The sequence below is a fragment of the Odontesthes bonariensis genome, chromosome 5, assembly GCF_027942865.1.
Source record: "Odontesthes bonariensis isolate fOdoBon6 chromosome 5, fOdoBon6.hap1, whole genome shotgun sequence".
NCBI lineage: Eukaryota > Metazoa > Chordata > Actinopteri > Atheriniformes > Atherinopsidae > Odontesthes > Odontesthes bonariensis.
Genome location: NC_134510.1, coordinates 10,805,268 through 10,813,834, shown reverse-complemented (window position 1 = coordinate 10,813,834; position 8,567 = coordinate 10,805,268). Strand labels below are relative to the sequence as shown.

General features: G+C 42.9%; 1 pseudogene; it reads right to left on the bottom strand.

Annotated features, from left to right (window-relative positions):
- Positions 1–647: 647 nt before the first annotated feature.
- LOC142380548 (general transcription factor II-I repeat domain-containing protein 2B-like) lies at positions 648–3,829 on the bottom strand (annotated as a pseudogene).
- Between the last annotated feature and the right edge of the window lie 4,738 nt (positions 3,830–8,567).

Here is an 8,567-nt window from a genome sequence, read left to right as displayed (position 1 = left end):
ATACTTTCAGGTGTCATATGCACATCTAAATAGAACTTTCAGTCTGGATTTAAACATTGTCACATTGTCCAGGCCCCTGCTGGACCCGTGGAGGCTGACTATGTACACCGAACATTTTTCCATATGCTAAATGTACAGGTACACTTGGGGATAATTGTCCATAGACTCTGAACTGGATTTCTCATTTTGAAAAACACCACATCAACCCCTTTGAGTAATGCTGAGCAATGTTACATTTATGCCCTGTGAAACCTCATCATTGAGTCCTATCCTCCGAGCATACAGATGATCTGTGATGGAGGTCATTTCATTTCCAACATTGAGGCTAAATGGCCAGGATCAGTTCATGATTCTAGGATCTTCCGAGCATCCTGGCACAGAGGTTTGCACAAGGTGCAAGAATTTTACTTACCTGAAGGAGTGTACTTTTGAAGTAAGGTGTAGCATAGGCAGAATTTTGGTAATGTAATGAGAGGTCAGGTGTAGAGGTCATCTTAAGGAATTTAAAGTGCTCGTCATACTTTATTATAGATAGCCATATAAGGCACATATTGCATTAAATTGCCAAGTCTTAACACATGTATATCCATCCAACATTTCTCTTATTCTGCAGGAGAGTTCAATGGTGTCCTGCTTGGGGACAGAGGCTATGCATGCTGGCCGTACGTCCTCACACCATAGCCTGATCCAGGAACAAGGGCATGCACATGCACATGCTAAAACAAGGGCAAGGATAGAACCTATGACCTTTGGCCAAATTAAATACAGGTCCATTGCTTAAAGTTCTCAGGCACCATGGCTGACTTCTGACAGAGCCATCTTAAATTAATAGTATACTTCATATTTTATACATTTTGTCTTGTGGACAACTTTTCAGGCTCAAGTCTTTTCTTCGTTGAGATCTAGTGCCTGAAAGGACTCGGTTTCTCCTTACACAGTGAGCGACCTGTACAGGGACACACATTTCTTTTGATCCTTATTGTTGTGACCTTTGAGTTAGAACTTTTTTTCATCATTTAGCATTGACACAGTAGCAGTTTAAGTCAGAGCAAGTGTAAGAAGGCTAAATGGACAGATATGATTTATAACTTTCCACACGTTTAGGTCATGGCACCCCACTGGAATGATTTCTGGGCCCGCCGACAGTGTCGTCAAATATTCCTTTTAGTAGTCAGGATGGCCGAGCAGTCTAAAGCGCTGCGTTAAGGTCGCAGTCTCCCCTGGAGGCGTGGGTTCAAATCCCACTTCTGACATTGCAGAGTTCTCCTAGAGGACCATTTTCACTGGCAAGGCAAATCAAGATTACTCCTTGCTTAGCAATACCATGTCGTATTGCTATTCTGCCACTGCATCATCTAGTTTAAAGATTATTGTGGCCGCTTAACCTCCGAAGAGTTCTTGCTTCCAAATGCTATGCCTACTATTTGTTTGCCTCAGGAGCCCTGTTAAACAACAGCCAAGACACTTGTTGCATGAGAATCTTCTGACCACAGCTCAACAAGCTGTGTTGTCACAACCTTCTACAGTGCTTTGGGTAGGACAGAATCATTAGCAAAAGGAACATTGTTGATTATAAGGTCTTGGTTTGCACTTAACACCATAGTAAACGGGAAAGGGCTTTTGACCGAAGAAACCTGGCATCATGTTGGGCTATTTGAAGGGGGCTATTGACATTTAGGCCGAAGATGGGTGAGAGTATCAAAGCAATCATCACTTGGTGGCAGGCAGCTGATAAAAGTCCTAGCTCTCCCCGTCGGGGAATCGAACCCCAATCTTCCGCGTGACAGGCGGAGATACTATCCATTATACTAACGAGGAATTTCTGTGACTGACTCAGTCGTCAGATGAAAAGACAACTATCGCCAAGGAGTGAAATAAGATTTTCGTGTCCCGTTTCAAGGTGCAGGAAAATTGCTATCACAGTCCCATCACTCAGAAGGAGAGTCTTCCATGAAGCTGCATGCCTCGTCAATATTCCCCTTCAACACGAACACAACGCAGACCCACATATTCGCTGGAATGATGCCCGGGCCCGCCGACAGTGTCGTCAAATATGACTTTTAGTAGTCAGGATGGCTGAGCGGTCTAAGGTGCTGCGTTAAGGGCGCAGTCTCCCCTGGAGGCGTGGGTTCAAATCCCACTTCTGACATTGCAGAGTTCTCCTATAGGACCATTTTCACTGGCAAGGCAACTCAAGTTTACTCATTGCTTAGCAATACCATGTCTTATTGCTATTCTGCCACTGCATCATCTAGTTTAAAGATTATTGTGGCCGCTTTACCTCCGAAGAGTTCGTGCTTCCAAATGCCATGCGTACTATTTGTTTGCCTCAGGAGCCCTGTTAAACAACAGCCAAGACACTTGTTGCATGAGAATCTTCTGACCACAGCTAATCAGGACTATCCGGGGGCCTAAATTTATTTTAAAATCATAAAAAAATTCCATGGTATATAAGGAATCGATCTGCTATTTCAGTTTTGTGCAAAAAATCACCTTTCTGTAGGCCTTTAACGAGTGCATCAAAGTCAGGTTGAATGTCTGAGGTGGAGATGCGAAGCACAGCTGACAGATGGTCGTCAGTGAGAGATGATCTATACCTGGACTTCGTAAACTTCATCATTGAAAATGTTTGTTCACATATGTAGGTAGAGCCAAAGAGAACCAACATCTTCTGAGCATGTCTCTTCATGTTTGGAAAGTTCTCCTCCTTGAGAGAAGAGTAGAAATCCAGCAGACATCCTGATTTAAAGTGCTCTGCCAGTACTGCATCAGACTGCAGGTCAATGAGTTCCAGCTGAACATCACTGGGTGCATTATCCACACTGCAGGTAAAGGGAGAGGAAATCATGTGCATTTCATCCTCGATTGTTCTGAGATCTTCAAATCTCCTTAAAAACTCACAATGCAATGCTCCTAACATGGATGAGTACCTGTGGAGGTGATCAGCTGATGGTGTGACTTCTTTCAGGGTTTGCATATGAGTGAGATTGTTGCTCTCCACTTGGCTTGAAAGAAACAGCATCTTTCTCATGAAAGCCTTCACCAGGGTGTGCATTTCATGAACAAAAAGGCCCCTGCCTTGCAGTTTGGTGTTCAGTTCATTCATCAGTGCAGTCACATCAACAGCAAATGCAAAATCTGCCATACAGTCCTCATCTGAGAGCTCTGGGATGTCTTTGCCTTTCATCTGACAAAACTCTTGAATCTCTGTTTTCAGGTCCCAAACTCTTTTTAGCACTTTGCCCAGGCTGAGCCATCTGACAGCTGTGTGGTAGCCGATGTCACTATGCTCAGACTCATGGTCCTCCAAAAGTGCGACAAACTGTCTGTGATTCAATGCCCGTGCCCTGGTGAAGTTTACTATTTTAGTAACAACATCAATAACATGGTTCATTTTTAGCAGTGACTTGCACAACACATGTTGGTGTATAATACAATGCAAAAATACCTATTTCTGATCTGTGTCGATTTCAGTCACTTTATCTTGCATACGTTTTAAAAGTCCCACATTTTTCCCTGTAAGATTTGGACAACCGTCCGTTGTGACACCTGCCAGTCTGTCCCATTTCAGTCCCAGTGTGTCCATGCACGCATTTACCTCCGTGAAGAGATCGCTCCCTGTAGTCGTCCCTTTCATCGACCGCATTGCTGCCAGCTCCTCTGTAATCTTGAAGTCCGGCGTTATCCCGCGGACAAATACTAGTAACTGGGCTGTGTCACGGACATCACAGCTTTCGTCCAAAGGCAAGGAGAAAAAGTCAAAAGTTGCCACTTCACGTTGCAGCTGAAGCTCCAGATTCCCCGATATGTCCTCGACCCTTCTCGTCATGGTTCGCCTGGAGAGCGGGACTTTCTCAGATGCTTCTTTTTGTTCAGGGCATATTAGTGCTGCAGAGTCCACCAAGCACTCTTTGATAAACTCCTCCTCCGAGAATGGCTTACTGTTTTTAGCGATTTTGTGGGATATCACAAAGCTGGTCTTGGTTGCTGCATCCCTGGATGTGTGAAGCTTGGTAAAAAAGCCTTGCTGCTTTTGCAGTTTAGCTAGCAAAGCTTCCGATGTCCGCGCCCTTTCAGCATCAGTCACGTTCTTGAATTTCTTCGCTTGTTTCGTCTCCTAATGCTGACTCAAATTGTAGTCCTTAAACACGGCGATCTGCTCCCTGCAAACTAAACACACGGCTTTACCTCTGACTTCAGTAAATAAATACTTAGCAGTCCAATTTTTGTTGAAAACCCTGCATTCGCCATCTACCTTTCTTTTTTTAGCATGAGCAGACATTTCTGAGGGCTAAAGTCGTCTTGTGACTTGCTAGTGACAACGATCCAATCATGTGCATGTCTCGATATACGTTTTACATCATCATGTACGTGAATAAAAAACAACTTCAAAATAAAAATAAAATGCAGCTTCAGTCCATGCATCAGGTAAAATAAGAAAATAGGTTTATTTTGTAATTTCCAATTAACCTTACACGGGCCGGTCAGAGTCAACCAAAGGGCCGTATGCGGCCCGGGGGCCGTACAATGCCCAGGTCTGCACTAGACCATCAGGGACCCGAAAGCAGTGCACACGGTACAGGTTGCAACACTGTGGTAAACTCTTCCTAACTGGCAAATTAATTGGCATAGTGCATTGTACTGAAGTTGTGAACATTTTAGCCTTAGATGAAAGCAATTCTGCGCATCTGGAGAATGAATCCAAGCAAGCAGAAGTTTCACGCTTTAGACTTCTCTCTTATTTCAGGGAGAAATAGAAAGATTCCTGAGTAAGAGTGAGTGTGTCATAGCCCTACAAGAAAAACAGTTGATAGATGACTAAATAAATAAAACATTCCTGACCTACACCACGACAGTGAAAACACCAAATCCTAGCCCGCAGACCACCAGGGAGCCTTTGATTTTTGTGAACTATGGATGTTGCCTCTTGTGCCTCGTTGTCCATTTAGCAGCGGGCTATGTGTAGTCAAACGGACGAGGTATGTACAGACACCCTTTTAAAGAATGATCTTAGGTGAGCAATATAATGGATCGGATCAGTGATGGAAAAGGGAAATCTGATTTAAAGGAATTGGACGAAAGCATTTAAAACTCCCAAATAGCTTTTTATGCCTGCTGAAATTGTTGGGGCATGTCACGGCAGTAGTCTTAAAGTGGAGAGCATACTACAGCCTCTTGCCAAGCAATTTACCTACGTAGCATTCTCGTTCCGTTGCGTCAGCTTCCTGAAATCTTTTTCAGTACCCTGTGAAACAAGAGTTGTACACAGGGTAGTTTTTCCATTTACTGGCTTGTGTTATCTTGCAATGTCATTCCCCTACCTGTGTTATCTGTGGATATAAATGCAATGTCAGGAATATAGGGTAGTTACCCTCAATGTAAAGGGCTTACACAATCCAATCAAGTGAGGCAAGGTTATTGCAAAGATGAAGAGAGAGAAACTGCATGTAATATTCTGGCAGGAGACCCATCTCGACAGAATGAAAAGTTAAAAAAAATATGGTTTTAGAAATACATTCTACTCATGTTATAAGAAAGGGAGAAAAAGAGGGGGAGCAATAATGATTCGTAATAGAGTGAATTTCCAAGTGGTTTCTGAAATCTAGGGGTTCCTTAAACAGAAAGAGGTCACACTAGTTAATGTGTATGTACCACCTGGCAAGGATAATTCCTTTATTAGAGAAATTTTTGGTTTGATTGCTTCCGAAGCCACTGGGGTTTTAATATGTGGAGGAGACTGGAATATGCAGCTACAATGTAAGCTAGACTCCTCTAACACATTAAAGAGATCTGCTCCCACACCAGAGTAACTCTGTCCTGCTGACACATGTTGACAGAGCTCGGGATGATTGATGTATGGAGGGAGCTCCCCCCAACAGAAAGACGGTATACATTTTATTCAGCAAGTCATAGAGTGCACTCAAGAATTGACTATTTCTTTACATATAACTCTGACAGACACAGACTTAAAGAGTGCAGTATAGGGATTCGAGATGTCATTCACCTAGCCTGATTAACATAGACTTTCAAATCTCTTCGAGATTCTGGTCTGACCAAGACCATAACGAATACGATTCGAAATGGCCTGGTCAACCCGCCTCCCTCGGGTTGCTACTGGTTGTGGCCAGAAAAGGCTGTGCCTAAGCTTAAGCCAATCACACCACTCTTTCCTCTGACGTATGATTTAGCTACCAGCGGGGCTAACTGGTAGATTAAACTCTTACCAAAGCCAGTAGGGAGCAAGGCGAAAACGTCTTTCCTGTCAAGAAATGATTCAAGGGCTGTTCTTTGCCCGATTTTTAACGAGAATCTCCCGTCGAACACTTTCATTACAGCATCTACAGCAGTGTCAAAAGCTTGACGCTGCTCCATGTTGATATTGAATGAAGCGCTTCCGTGTACAATCCATGGGTTGAGTGGCAGTTCAACCACGTCACTACCTTGAACACGCCTCTACCCTGGGCCGTTGGCGCTGCTCAAAGTTGATTGCTTCCCGACAAAGTGGGTGGAGTTCCCATTTTTTCGGGAACTCGAATCCACCTGAATGAGCAGTTTGCCTGAGTAAGAGTAGCAGAGCCGAAGGTGTTGCGTCACTGCGAGGGCGGAGCCTGGGTATCATTCACCTGTTTATCTGACCCTACACATAGACAATAAAAAGAAAAACACGTCTTGGCGACTTAATACAAGTATCTTAAATGATAACCAGTGTTGGGGTAGTTACTGAAACAAGCCTCTGTGGGCTTCCTGCTGATGGAAGGACCAGCGGATGACAAAGAAACAACAACTCTGACACCAACGGAGGACAAAGTGGAACACCTGAGCTACCGCAGGTAACGTATTGTGCAAAACAGGTGAGTGCATGATTCCGTCTAACTAATGAATGAAATCTACAGAAATGAATGTGTGCTAGCTCACACATGTTGAGTACTTGTGCAGTTTTTCCTTCCTTTTCCTGTTGTGTTTTACCGAGGTGATCAGGGATGAGAGAAGACTCGAGCGCAGGTCCGAAGGAGAAAGACTGTGGACCCGACATTGCCGCTATGCACCCAGGGTTTCCGTGACGACGAGGAGCTCCCAGTCGGATGAGAGAAGCTGATGTTAAAAAAAAAAAGAAATAAAGGAGGACTTGGGGTAGGTCCTTTTTAGTGTCACAGAACGTGATTAGTTAAAAGGCACATTATATACTGCATTTAGATGATATTAGCTGATATTATAGAAAAAAGTAAGGAAACAAGCTGCTATTTTAAAAAGAAAAGATGACAAAATTGTCACAAAGTTATGCTTAAGCTTAAATCATGACTTTCTTTCTGTCTTCCTTGTAGCACCTCACAGTGGACATGGACCATTCCCAGGAAGCTCCAGCAGCACAGCCGTCCCCTGAACACACTCCAGCACCAAATCTGCTCCCAGACACCGGACTGTTGATCGGCCCCAGCTGAAACGATGAAAAGCATCCCACACCGAGCCGTACAGATGAAGCCGTCTCCGTGTGTGAAGCTCCTCACAGACACACAGAGAAGATCTGCTCACCTACACCTGCAGAAATAACACAGTCCAGACAAGACGCAGACAATTGGGACTGAAAGACAACCAGTGGGACAGTGTTGTTCTTTAAAGACATTATTTGTAAATTATGTATTTAAAAAAAATGGTTTGCATTTACATTTTACATGCTGCTTTGGTGCTGGAATCAATAAAAATGAACAGTTTTTACACTTACCCTCTCTTCTGTTAAATGAAACACCAAACAATAACTTTGCCTCAGAGAACGACCATCTTCTGATGCAACACTCTTAAAAGCAGACCCTACAAAGCTTTCTGCAGTCTGTCAGACACATAAGGAATATTTTACTAATCCGAATTCTAAATGATCAGCTATAACATTTGATTTAGTCTTTCTTCTTTGACTAATAGCCTCATTCCACAGATATGACAGAACAAACATGGCAGGCAGTTTACAGTAGATATTATCCTGTTGGTAGAATGCCTTTAAAACTCAGAAGAAGCTTTTTTTCTACTCATTTCTACTAAAGTGCATCAAATTAAATTGTATTATCCATGAGTCTGTAATTTAACAGGTTTTTCTTCAGGTTTCCTTAACAATGACATGACATCACAGCTCTTTCAGCTGCATCATGTGGAAATATTTCAGGTTTTTTTGCCAGAGGGCTGGCTCAGTCCAATGAATTTATCTGGAAACATGCATAGTACTGAGGAGGATGTTGTTTAAACTCCTTAAACCAGCCATATTCATTTCTGGATATTTGTTATAAAAATAATAATAATAAAAAACATTTAAAAAAGAAAGTAAATAAATGTAAAAGCTCTATTATAAAATGATGAAGCTCAAAGGGAAACATGAAACTGTACAAATGGAACACAGAGATTCTCCTGTATGGATGCTGCTCCATTCATCAAGTTTCCAAAAACTGAGCTGGGATTTTCTGCAGGAATGAAAACGATCCAAACACTTGTCAGTCTTTGCTGCTCGATGCCGCTGTAGTGTTTGATGACATCAAAATGTCGTTTACTTCAACAAGCTGAAAGTCTGATAAACGTGAGCGTCT